The sequence below is a fragment of the Tupaia chinensis genome, unplaced genomic scaffold (assembly GCF_000334495.1).
Source record: "Tupaia chinensis unplaced genomic scaffold, TupChi_1.0 Scaffold000529_1, whole genome shotgun sequence".
In the NCBI taxonomy this organism is placed as follows: Eukaryota; Metazoa; Chordata; class Mammalia; order Scandentia; family Tupaiidae; genus Tupaia; species Tupaia belangeri.
Window position 1 is genome coordinate 1,078,020 of NW_006160042.1, and position 13,029 is coordinate 1,091,048.

Consider the following 13,029-nt stretch of genomic DNA (forward strand, 5'->3'; position numbering starts at 1 on the left):
CTTTGTTTCCCCCCCTTCCAAGCTTTACCAGGAAAAAAAAAAAATATATATATATATATATATGTATATATGTATATACATATACATAAACACACACACACACGCACACAAGAAAATGAACCCTAGCCAAAATTCAAGTGATGAAACTTAAACTGAACTCCATTGTTGCCTGCATCATTCCCCGCAGCAGTTATGCCAAATATCAGCCACAGTTTTCCTACATTGCAGGACCAGCCTTGTCATCTGATCCTACCTCTGAAGGGCCTTGATCAGTTTTCTCCTTCCCACTAGCTTCTTACCCCCTCCTTTACTGTCTACACTAAACCTTACACTAATATTCCTTTTTCTTTCCTTTTCATCTTCAATTTATCCAAAGGGTAACCTACATTTTCTACCATCACTATTCCATTTCCTCCTCTGTCATCAACCCAACTATTCTACTAAAATGCTCCCTCTAATATGGCCAGACCTGATTGCCAAATTCAGCTAACGAATACCCTTTCCTCTCTGAACCTCTCTTTAGTTTTGAATTTTAAGATGTGACGATATTTTAGTTTTGTCTTCTTTATTGATTTAAATTCTTTCTTTTGTCTCCTAATTGTGTATGTTCCTTAAAGTCCTTGGTTCTTTGATTTTCTGTCTACAAATTTTCCATAGGATATTTCTCTTACTCTCTTAACTTCAGCCATCACCTCTTTATAGATAACTAACATACCCAAGGTCTAGCTCAGACCTCTCTTAAAATTAACTCAACATTTCTTTCTACTAGCCTGTTCACCTGGTGACACTTAATATGTCAAAAAAACAAACCCCACAGTTTTCAAAACTAAGTCTCACCTGTTCCCTATGTCTTTTTTCTTTTTTTCTTCATTGACAGAGGGCGTGTGTTCACTTGCTGGATAGAGAGACAGAAGGCACCCCTCCCCTCGAACAGGGAGTGGTTGTACCATAACCCTTTTCCCTCCATTTCTGCATCCCTTGGGGCACACATGCATACCACCTTGCTTTTCAAGCCACCACACTAGGATTTGAATCATGGTGAGCCATGTGGGATCTGGCTCCCTGGGCACAGGACTTAACCCCTGCACTATGGGGCCAGTTTGAATTCCCTACTTTTCCTTAGGCTCAAACCTTTAGGCTAACCCTAAATCCACATCTCTTTCTGTCTATAAATTGCTTCTGCCACCATGTCCACAAATTCCTCCTTAAATCAATTTCTTGTTTTGTTTAGTTTTTCTCTAAGTTGGTACTGGTATAATAGACATTCTTGCCTCTAGCCTCTCCCCTCATCAGTCAATTCTACATGCTCTTTCCAGATAAATCTTCCTAGAAGACCTGTTTCCAGGGGTCAGCAGGTGGCATGGTGATTAAGGGTGATGGACTCCCACATGGCAGACTGCAGTTCAATCTGGCAACTTGCTTTCTTGCTTTCTCTCTCTCTCTCTTTCGTTGTCTCATACTCTGTCCCTCTCTGGTCAAATTAAAATAAATAAATAAAGTTAAATGAAATAATTCTTTAAGAAGACCTGTTTCCATATATCACAGTTCATACAGTGCCTAACCCTAATTACTTAAGACTTACTGGTTTTCCTAGGTCCCGCTAGGGCCTCTCTACCCCAAGACTGAAACAATATGGCATAACTTTAAGAGTCATATGGGGGGCTGGCAGATGGCATGGTGGTTAAGGGCACTGGACTCCCACATGGTCGACTGGACCTGGCGGCTTGCTTTCTCACCTTATCTCTCTCGCCCTCTAGTGCACATGCTTGTTCTGCCCCTCTCCGGTCAAATTAAGTAAATAAAGTTAAATGAAATAATTATTTTGTAAAAAAGAGTCATATGGACCTCAGTTTGAATGGTGGACTACATTTTATCGGTTGAGTAACTTCAGGGGGAAAAGCTCCTCCCCCCCAAAAAATTGTAAAAATCTTTTATTTCTCATTCATTTCAATAGCAGATATTTATATCACCAATTTTAAAACACAGACTAGGTATGCAAACTTTTTTTTTTTTTTTTGAGATTTTTGCTATAGGATGCGTGTGGTCTCTGGAGAGAGAGAAAGATAGAGAGACAGAAAGTGAGAAATCATCCCTTGCGGGGGGGGGGATGGCCTTGCCAGAGTCCCTTCTCCTGCATTCTCTCATGATCTTGGGCACACACACACATGTTACTGGCATGAGGTTTACACTACCAAGTCTGGGACTTGAACCACGGTCGACTACATGGGAGTCCAGAGACATAATCATTATGCCATCTTTTGGTCCCTAGGTAGGCAAACTTATAATATCACCAACCTTTTATTGTAGGTCCAAGTCTACTCCCATATCTCTAGAGCAGAATTTTTTAAGGATTTTTGTCAAAGGGCATATGTGCTCACTGAAGACAGAGAGAGAATAGTGAAAGGGAAAGGGAGAAATCAACCCCTGGGGGATGGCCATGCTGCAATATCTTCTCTTCCATTCTCCTTCTGGAATTTTGGGCATGCATGCACACATGCCCAGCATGATTTTCAAGTTGCCAGGTCCAGAACTCGAACGGTGGTTGGCCATGTCGGGAAGGGTCTTATACCCTAACCACTATGCTACCTGCTGGCACCTCTAGAGCAGAGTCTTAACCTCTATTATTATTTTTTAAAGAGATTTTTGCTATAGGGCTCATGCACTCACCGGAAAGACAGAGACAGAGAGACAGAAAGCAAGAAATCATCCCCCCGGGGGGATGGCCACACCGCAATCCCTTCTCCTCCATTCTCTTCTCGGGATCTTGGGCACACATGCACACGCGCCCAGCATGAGTTTAAGCCACCGGGTCCAGGACTTGAACTGCGGTTGACTACATGGAAGGCCAGCGACACAGCCATTACGCCACCTGCTGGTCCCGACCCTCTATTATTATTAAATCACTTATTCATTGATGAACATCTACTAAGTGGAGGACATTTAGAAGATACAAAAAATGTATTAACCATCCTATTTTGTCTTCAAGGTGTAATCATAATTGTATGATTACATTCTAAAAGCCTAGTGAGTGCCTACTATGTGCCAGGGATTGTACGGAGTACTAAAGATTAAAAAAAAGTAGGACTCATGTTCCCTAATGTTGGGATTTGGGATCTACCTTGTTAGGAACACTGACAAGTAAACATTTATAATCAATTATAATAAATGCTGTGATGTGGATAAATACCAGGTGTTTGGAGCACACAGAAGAGAGGGATCTAATCCAGACAGGAGAGGCAGGGAATGAAATAAGACCTGAACAGAATCTTAAAGAATGCGTAGGAGTCAGCCAGGCAAAGGACTCAGCAATGTGCAAAGGCTCCGCTGTGTGACAATGTATATAAATAACCACAATGCAAGAAAGAAGGTAATAAATAAATGGCAGAGCAGAGGCAAAAAGTAAAATGGCAATCAGAGGAGGGACATTGTTCGGCTGGGAGAAGAACTCCTTCACGGAGGTGGAAGCCTCTGAGGCAACCTAAAGGTCGGGTTGATTCAGACTTGTCTCAGCACTCCACGTACACAAGGACAGCACCCTGTCTGCTGTGATGATCGTGGTGATGATATCCGGGTTTTCTCATCCAACGTGCTCCTCTGCTTTCTCAGAGTGCATACAAGGGGGGGGGGGGGGGCCTGAGCCAAATCTGGGCGGAGGAGCTCTGGATCAGACTGCCTGGTTTTGAATCCCAGCTCTGCCATCAGTGAGCTGTGTGATCTAGAAAAATTACTGAACCTCTCTAGGGTTCAGTTTTCTCTTCCATAAAGTGGAGTGATGATAATAGTTTCCTCCCAGGGTATTGTGGGAATAAATGAATGGCTACATATAGACACGTAAGAAGAGTGCCTGGCACATGGTAAGTGCCCAGAAAATGTTGGTTATTATTATTATTACATTTGGTTATCTCTGGATTGCCCAAGATGGAATTGGCCTTAAGGGAGATTTTAGGTATACTGAAAAGGCCATCCCCTCAATATTTCACTCATTCTCACATTCAGTCTCACTCACTAGCATCTTCCCAATTGTCCAACACATTCCTTTAAATTCTGCTGTTAGAAATCCTATACTTGTATGAAAGATTCACTTTTTAAAATAATTTATTTATTTAATTCCACTTATAATTATTTAATTCCACTTATTATTATTTTTTAATTTAACCAGGCAGAGACAGAGAAAGAAAGGGAAAGCGAGAAAGCAAGCTGCCAGGTCTGAGACTCAAACCACATAGTCAACCATGTGGGAATCTAGCACCTTTAACCACCACACCACTTGCTGGCTCTGAAAGATTCTTTTTTTTTTGGAGAGGTTTTTGCTATAGGGCATGTGCGCTTGCCAGAAAGACAGAGAGACAGAAAGCGAGAAATCACTCCCCAGGGGGGACGGCCACACCACAATTCTGTCTCCTCCATTCTCCTCTTGGCGCCCAGCGTGAATTTAAGCCACCAGGTCTGGGACTCGAACCATGGTCGACTACATGGAAGTTCAGCGACATAGTCATTACACTAACTGCTGGTCCTGAAAGATTTTAAAAGTCTAGTAAATGCCTACTATGTGTCAGGTATTGTACAAAGTATTTTTGGACTTAAGATGCCATTTCTCCAAAACCTTCATTAAGTAATAAAACAGAAGTTAGCCTTCTTTCATTTTAATGAGTTATCTAAGTTATCTGGTTGATCTATCCTACTTTACTGCTAACTGTACTAAGGGGATATTGTGGAGAAGAGAGAAAAGTTCTTTTTTAATTATATATTTTATTTATTATTATTATTAAATTTGCTGTAGGGCACATGCACTCACCAGAGACAGACAGAGAGAGAGGGAAAATGAGAAAGCAGGTCGCCAGGTCTGGGACTTGAACCATGGTTGGCCATTTGGGAGTCCTGTACCTTAATCACCTCACTCACTACCTTCTGGCCCCTGTTTTTTCTTTTTTCTTTTTTCTTTTTTTTTGGAGAGGTTTTTGCTATAGGGCACGTGCGCTCGCCGGACAGACAGAGAGAGACAGAGAGACAGAAAATGAGAAATCACCCCCCAGGGGGGATATTTTTATGCAAGAGGAAAGGAGGTATTTTTAATAGGGTCTTGCCATGTTGCGATCCTCCTGCCTCAGCCTCCCAGTTACCCAGGACCACAAGCATCCTGCCTTGCCCAGCCTGTTTAGTCTGAGCCAGAAATTAAACCTAGGCTTCCTCTGTGGCCTCAGCCTCCAAATAACAGCATCTTAGCAATATGCACTACCGAGGCTGAACCAAGAAAGGCTAATTTTGAAGCTTGGAGAACTTCCCTCAGAAATTCAGACTAGAAGGAGAGATGCTCAAAGGGCTTTCTAAGGGCAGCAAACCCTCTGGGATTGGAGGAAGAAGATGAGATTGGAGGGAGATGCCAAGAAGTGATGAGGAAAACAAAAACAAGATCTTCCAAGCTATTAACGACAAGCTGACTAACTTAAACAGCGCTGACCTTGATTCTGGGACTCGGTACCACTCTGTGCTGTTTTGGAACATATCAATTTTGCTCAGGGCTAGTCTTAATTCATAGTAACCGAGGGCCTGATACAGGTGATAAAGAACCTCTGTTTTTAAATTTTAATAATGACTTTTACCTGCCTTTTTAGCTATCATTTTTTTTTTTGGAGAGATTTTCACTGTAGGGCGCGTGCGCTCGCCAGACAGACAGAGAGAGACATAGAGACAGAAAGCGAGAAATCACCCCCCAGGGGGGATGGTCACGCCGCAATCCCTTCTCCTCCATTCTCCTCTCAGGATCTTGGGCATGCACGCACACGCGCCTGGCGTGAGTTTTAAGCCACCGGGTCCGGGACACAAACCGTGGTCGACTACGTGGGAGTCCAGCGACATAGCCATTACGCTAACTGCTGGTTCCCTTAGCTATCATTTTTTAATTAAGAATTAATAAGTGGAGCTAGACAGTAATGCCCTGGTAAAAGTATCACCTCGAATGTGACTTACACTTGTACCCATTTTATAGATGAGAAAATCAAAGTAAGGAGAGCAGTTGACTACCCAAGTCTCACACTGTTAAACAGCACCATCCAGATTTGAATGTGAGGTTAGTGGCAAAACCGGTATTTATTTATTGTAGAGAGATTTTCGTTATAGAGCACGAGCACCTTCTGCAGAGGCAGAGAGAGACAGAGAGACAGAGAGACAGAAAGCGAGAAATCGCTGCCTCCCCCTCCCCCCAGGGTGATGGCCATGCTGCAATCCCATCTCCTCCCATTCTTCTCTCGGGATTTTGGGCATGCACGCACACACGCCTGGTGTGTTCCAGGACTCAAACCACGGTTGACTAATGAGATTCCATTGATGTAACCAGTATGCCATCTGCTGGTCCCAACACTAGTATTCTTGCTGCTATCCTGCACTGCCTCTCTCCTTGAAGGAGGGAGAAACTTCGTAAAAATAACACCATTGCAATTTGCATTGTATCCTTCAAAATGTTACCATATCCACTAGCACATGTGGTAGGCTTGGTAGATAACTCCATAACAATCATTAAAATAACAGTTATCAGCTAGCACTGATTGGGAGCTTGCCGTGTACCCACACTGTGCTAAGGGCTTTCTTTACAACAACTCTGAGATAGGTTCTAGGGCCTGGCAGTGGCACAGTGGTAAAGGAACTGAGCCCACATGGAAAAGGTCCTGGTTTGTGTCCCAAGGCCTCCCTGAACATGCTGGGCATGCGCACACGTGGTGGTGATGCTAGCTGGCTGAGATGGGTGAATCATGGCTTGAGGACCCTGTTGGGGGTATAGATTCTCTCTCTCAGAAGAAATAAACTTTTTAAAAAGTAGTTTAAAAACGATAGCTTTGACTGGTGTCTTTGCTGAGGTTCCCATTAAATTGTAAGCTGCTGTAGGGGCGTCTTGAGGAGTCAGCACCATGGCAAAAGACAAGACCCAAATCAAGAACCACAAGACTGCGCCTTCTGACAGCCGCTTCCCCAGCCACAGCCAGACTGGGACCGCTGGCAGAATGACCTGGACTTCCACCGCTGCCTGAAGGCAATGACCGCTAAAAGGGGCGACGTCTCTTTGTGAATGGTACCCGCGTGTGTACAAGTCCCTCTGGCCCATATCTTGGCCCATATCTTGGGTCATTCCAGCCTGGAATGACCACTGGGAAGAAAGCACATTCCCTGGGAAGATCTGAACTGGCTCCACCCCACCTCTCCTCTGCCCTCCATCTTTCTCCCAGGTGGTAAAATGGGGCCTGGGTACATGATGATTCTCTATCCTGGGACTTTGAATCATGACTTAACTACTAATAAAAGTTCATTGAAAAATAAAAAAAGATCGCTTCAGGGACAGGCATTTGGCATGATGGTTAAGGCTTTGGACTCCCACGTGGCAGACTGTGATTTGAGTCCCAAACCCAGTAGCTTGAATACACTGGGTGCATGTGCATGCGTGCCCAAGGTCCTGAGAGGAAAATGGAGGATAAGGCATTACAGCATGGCCATCCCCCCTGGAGGGGTGATTTTTCACTTTCCCTCTCTGTCTCAATGTGCCCTATTAAAATAAAAAGAACCTTTTTTCTTTTTTTAGAATTACTTACTAGGGAACCAGCAGTTAGCGTAATGGCTATGTCGCTGGACTCCCACATAGTCGACCGCGGTTCGCGTCTCGGACCCGGTGGCTTAAATCTCACGCCGGGCGCGTGTGCGTGCGTGCCCAAGATCCCGAGAGGAGAATGGAGGAGAAGGGATTGCGGCGTGACCATCCCCCCTGGGGGGTGATTTCTCGCTTTCTGTCTCTATGTCTCTCTCTGTCTGTCTGGCGAGCGCACGCGCCCTATAGTGAAAACCTCTCGACCGCTGGATCCCACATGGCTCACTCCATGATTCAAGTCCCAGACCTGCCTGGCGTGTGTGCATAAGTGCTCAAAATCCCAAGAGGAGAATGAATGAGAAGGGATTGCAGCATGGCCACTTCCCCTGTGGGTCATTTCTCACCCCCATCCCTGTCTTCTGTCTGGCCAGTGCATACACCCTATAGCAAAAAGGAGGGATAATGGCAGCCAGCATTGCAGCATGACCACTCCTCATTGGAGGAGGTGCTTTCTCCCTCCTCCCCCACGCTGGTGAGTGCATGCTTCTGGCAATTAAAAAGATTGGTTCTATTATTAAGGAAACCGGGGCTCAGAGAAGTTAAGTAGTTAATGAAGGAGTTGGGCTCATAAATTACCAGACTAGTTCGACCTCATGCGACAATGAGTGGTGATTCCTGAACTAGAGCACGGATCCCCTAATTCGAAGACCATGCAGGCCCTTTTCACGGTACTGTCTAACGACCTTCACAAAAAGGAAGATTTGAAGAAATAACTCCACTTGGCACAGAGAGCGGTTAGAACACTGCAGAACTCTAGGCGTGAGATGGTGCAGACTGTGTAGGGTAGTGTAAGGAGGATGAAGACGTCCCAATTCATACACTAGCTGAGCAAGGCTGGAGCAACTCGCTTCTGCTGCTCAGAGGTACCAGACGAAGAACAGCACAAGCTCAGTTTCTAGCCATGAAACTGCTGGAAAGGGGAACGCTGTGATCGGAAATGGGTGGGGTTCAAAAACGAGCCTGCTCCACAGTGAGATACCACTCACACTAACTAGGACTGGCTATAATAAAAAGGCTAGTCAATACCAAGTGTTGGTGAGAATCAGGAGAAATGATAACTCTCATAGCTAATAGGACTCGTAAAATGATGCAGCTGCCTTCACAGATAGCTGGGGGAGTTTCTTAAGAGTTAAACATGGGGAACAGTAAGTAGCATGGTAGTTAAGGTGTTGAACTCCCACATGGTCAACTGCAGTTCAAGCCTGGACTTGGCAACTTGTTTTCTCACTTTTCCCGATCTCTCTTTGTCTCTCTCTGATGAGTGTATGTGCCCTGTTTCAAATTTAAATAAACAATAATAATAAACAAAATTAAATAATCCTTTAAATAAAAGTTCAGCATGAGTTTACCATATGATCCAACAATTCCTTCTAGGTGTCTACCTAATAAAAATGAAAATAGACATTTACACAAACACCTGTATGTGATTGTTCATAGCTATTTTCCTAATAGCCAAAAATGGAAGGAATCTAAGTGTCCATCAACTGATGAATGGATAATAAAACATGGCCTATATGTATGATGAAACATTATTCAGTGGGGCCAGCAGGTAGTGTGGTGGTTAAGGGTGCTAGATTCCCACATGGCTGACTGCAGTTCGAGTCCCAGACCTGGCGGCTTGCTTTCTCACTTTCCCTCTCACTCTCTCTTATTCTGTCCCTCTCTGGTCAAATAAAATAAATAAATAAATAAATAAATAAATAAATAAATAAAGTTAGATACAATAATTCTTTTTTTTTTTTTTTAAAGAAAAGAAATATTATTCAGTAATAAAAATGCACCACAGGGACCAACAGTTAGCGTAATGGCTATGTTGCTGGACTCCCATGTAGTCGACTGCGGTTCGAGTCCCGGACCTCGTGGCTTAAACTCACGCGGGGTGCGTGTGCGTGCGTGCCCAAGATCCCGAGAGGAGAATGGAGGAGAAGGGATTGCGGCATGGCCATCCCCCCCTGGGGGGTGATTTCTCACTTTCTGTCTCTCTGTCTCTCTCTGTCTGTCTGGCGAGCGCACGCGCCCTATAGCAAAAAACCTCTCAAAAAAAAAAAAAATGCACCACAGATAGACATTACAATATGGATGTACTACAAAATCACTATGCTAAATGAAAGAAGTTAGGTGCACAAGACTACGTATTATATGGTTTTATTTATCAAACGTCTAGAACAGGTAAATCTATAGAAATGGGGAAAGCAGATTCGTGGAGGTAGGAATAGAGTTTGACTGAAAATGGCTCTGCCGTCTTTTTAGAGATGAAACAAGTGTTCTAAAACAAGATTTTGGAGATAGTTGCACAACACTACAATTTTCTTTTTTCTCGCTGAATCATGCATTTAAAATGGGGGAATTATTGGGTTGTCGGGAAAGTTGTGACACATTTTTGCATAGAAAAACATAGAAAAATACAACATGACTTTTCCAACAATTTATATGGTATGTAAATTTAACCCTTGGCCAACACCACAACCTGATGGCTCAGGGAGCTGGATCTCACAAGGCTGACCCTTGTTCAAATTCTGGCCCCAGTGGTTTGAAAAGCCCACTGGGCCTGTATGTGTGTGTTCAAAATTCCCATTAGCACTAGCCAGTGATGTGGTGGTTAAGGTGGCTAGATCCCCCATGGCCGAGTACACGTTTCACATGCCAGACCCAGAATCCCAGGAGGAGCGTGGAGAAGGGGTTGCGGTGTGGCTATCCCGTGTGCGGGGTGATTTCTTACTTTCCTTCTCACTGTCTCTCTCTGGTGAGTACACATGTCCTATGGAAAACATCAAAAGGAAAAACAAAGTAAAACACCAGGTGCATGTGCACGAGGGCCCAAAATCCCAAAAGGAGAAATGAGAAGGGATTGCGGTATAACCGCCCCCACCCCACCCCCCAAGGGGTACTTTCTCACTTTTTCTCTTTTTCTCTCTGGTGAGTGCTCATACCTTCTAGCAAAAATTAAAAAAAAAAAAAAAAATCCCCATGGGACAGGGAGGTAGAGGAGAAGGGATTGCAGTGCGACTATGCTCCATTGGGGAATGCTTTCTCTCTGTTTCCATCTCTGTGTCTCTCTCTGATGAGCATACAGGCCCTCCACCAATCTCTATCTATCTATCAATCTATCTATCTATCTATCTATCTGTCTATCTATATATTCATAAAGCTGTTTTTTAGAAAAGTGAAGCTGATTTGTGAGGGCAGAAAGGACCTTAAGCTTTAGCATTATGGGTGACCACTGGACACTGAGGTAGAGACGTGCCGCCAGGTGAGAGGGCAGGCTGGAGGAGCAGAGGTAAGGACTGAAGCCATAAAAATGAATGAGCTCACCAACAGAAGACGTACACGAGAGAAAGGGGCAAAACGTGCTGTGTCACAACCAGCAGGGGCAGGAACGATGGTTTTGCCTGGGTTGACATGGAGCTCATCCTGGTAGCAACAGGTCCGGTGAACATTAAAATCCCCCTGTGTCTGCTGAGCACACAACCACTGAGGTATGTGCCCCGAGCCAAGGCAAGATGTAGGGTAAATCTGTCTGGGGAAAACTTGCCTCTAAGTGACTAAAACACATCACCAGGATGACTGGGAATGGACTGAATGTGTTGCCCATATTTTGGTGCTAAAAAGAGAACTACACAAACACATCCCCAAATTAGAAATCACATCAGCGTTTGGGGAGTGCGGTGTTTCAGGAGCAATGATACTTCACTTAGTCACTAACCACCAAGATAGATAGGATGATGCAGGACCACCTTTAGATATATATATATATTTTGGCCCCAATAATGAATTTGGAAAATTTTAAGTGTCTTTCTTTCTTTCATGAGCAAGAGAGACAGAGAGAGAAAGACAGAGGACCCCAAGAGAGTCCTGATGCCCCATCTGTCCCCCCTTCCTCCCATCATAGGCACACACTTGTCAGTGCACTCAGGGAGATCTCCAGATACAAGCTGGGAACCTTGCCTTGTGGGTCAGTCTTGTAGAGTTTCATGTTTCACTGTTGTGTTACCCGCTGGCCCCTTGACTTTTGAATTTAAAAGAAGCCAGCAGGTAGACTCTGCAACTGCTTTCTCACCTCTGGATCTGGTGGCAAACCCTCTTTCTCCTTCCTTCACCCCAGCCCACACACAGGACTTCAGGGAGCCTCCTGAGCTGGGGAATTAATGTCCCCAAGACCTGACATCTTGGTGCCTTGGCTGATGCTGGGTGAACCCAATCCTTTGTGCCTCTTCTTCTGTCATATATATATATATTTTTTTTTTGGAGAGATTTTCACTGTAGGGCGCGTGTGCTCGCCAGACAGACAGAGAGAGACATAGAGACAGAAAGCGAGAAACCACCCCCCAGGGGGGATGGTCACGCCACAATCCCCTCTCCTCCATTCTCCTCTCGGGATCTTGGGCACGCACGCACATGCGCCCGGCGTTTTTAAGCCACCGGGTCCGGGACATGAACCACGGTCGACTATGTGGGAGTCCAGCGACATAGCCATTACGCTAACTGCTGGTTCCCTTCTTCTGTCATATTTTTAGTGTAAATGAAGCAAATTTACTGCTACTTCCCTTGGTTATGAGATAAAAGGTACGAAAATAAGGATCTGGGAGCCCAAGAGAGAGGCAGTGAGTATAGAAAAGAAAGGCTGGGCTTGGAACCACAGTCTTTAGGATCGCCCACATCGCATCAGGGGGTTTCATTAAGCAGGGCCTCTTAGCCCTGGGTCCACCATGGAGACTCAGGCTAGCACTCACATGGAGGAAAAAGTATTGGGTTGTCGGAAAAGTCATGATGCATTTGTTTCCATTTTTCTATGCGAAAATGCATCATGACTTTTCCGACAACTCAACAGATATTGTCACTTTCACTACCTTCTAGCAAGCGATCATGTTCTTCAGTTACGAATGTTAGGCACCAGATCAAGGCGGTATGAGCAATCTGTGACTTTTTCACCAATAGAATCGCAGATATCCCAAATGTGGCTCAGTGATCACAATAAAATCATGGTAGTTATTAGATGTGCCAGTATAGGAGTTGGGTCGGTAGGTGGCATGGTCGTGAAAGGTGCTGGATTCCCACATGGCCAACCGTGTTCCGAATCCTGGATCTGGTGACTTGATTGCTCGCTTTGCCTCTTTCTGGTCAAATTCAAAAATAAAAATAATGGTAATAATAAATAAAGTTAAATAAAGTAATTCTTTAATTCTTTAAAAAGATTTGCCAGTATAGCCTTTTTTAAATGAATGCTTTCTCTCTATATTTATACATATATTGCAATATATATCTTAGATAATTATATTTCACTAAACTATTTTTGTAATCTTACTTATTTTGTGTGCCTTTGAAATCATTAGCTCTGTACATGGTCTCACCAGATTGCCCAAGGGAGCCCATGGCACAAAGAAGTTTAAGGACACTTGGGC

General features: G+C 44.2%; 1 protein-coding gene and 1 pseudogene across 5 annotated transcripts in view; one reads left to right on the plus strand and one right to left on the minus strand.

Moving 5' to 3' along the window:
- The window catches only part of BCL9 (BCL9 transcription coactivator), a 115,242-nt gene that overhangs the window by 33,797 nt on the left and 68,416 nt on the right, over positions 1-13,029 (minus strand). The gene's annotated exons all lie outside the window — the stretch shown is intronic.
- The window catches only part of LOC102476794 (malate dehydrogenase, cytoplasmic-like), a 46,103-nt pseudogene that overhangs the window by 16,895 nt on the left and 16,179 nt on the right, over positions 1-13,029 (plus strand).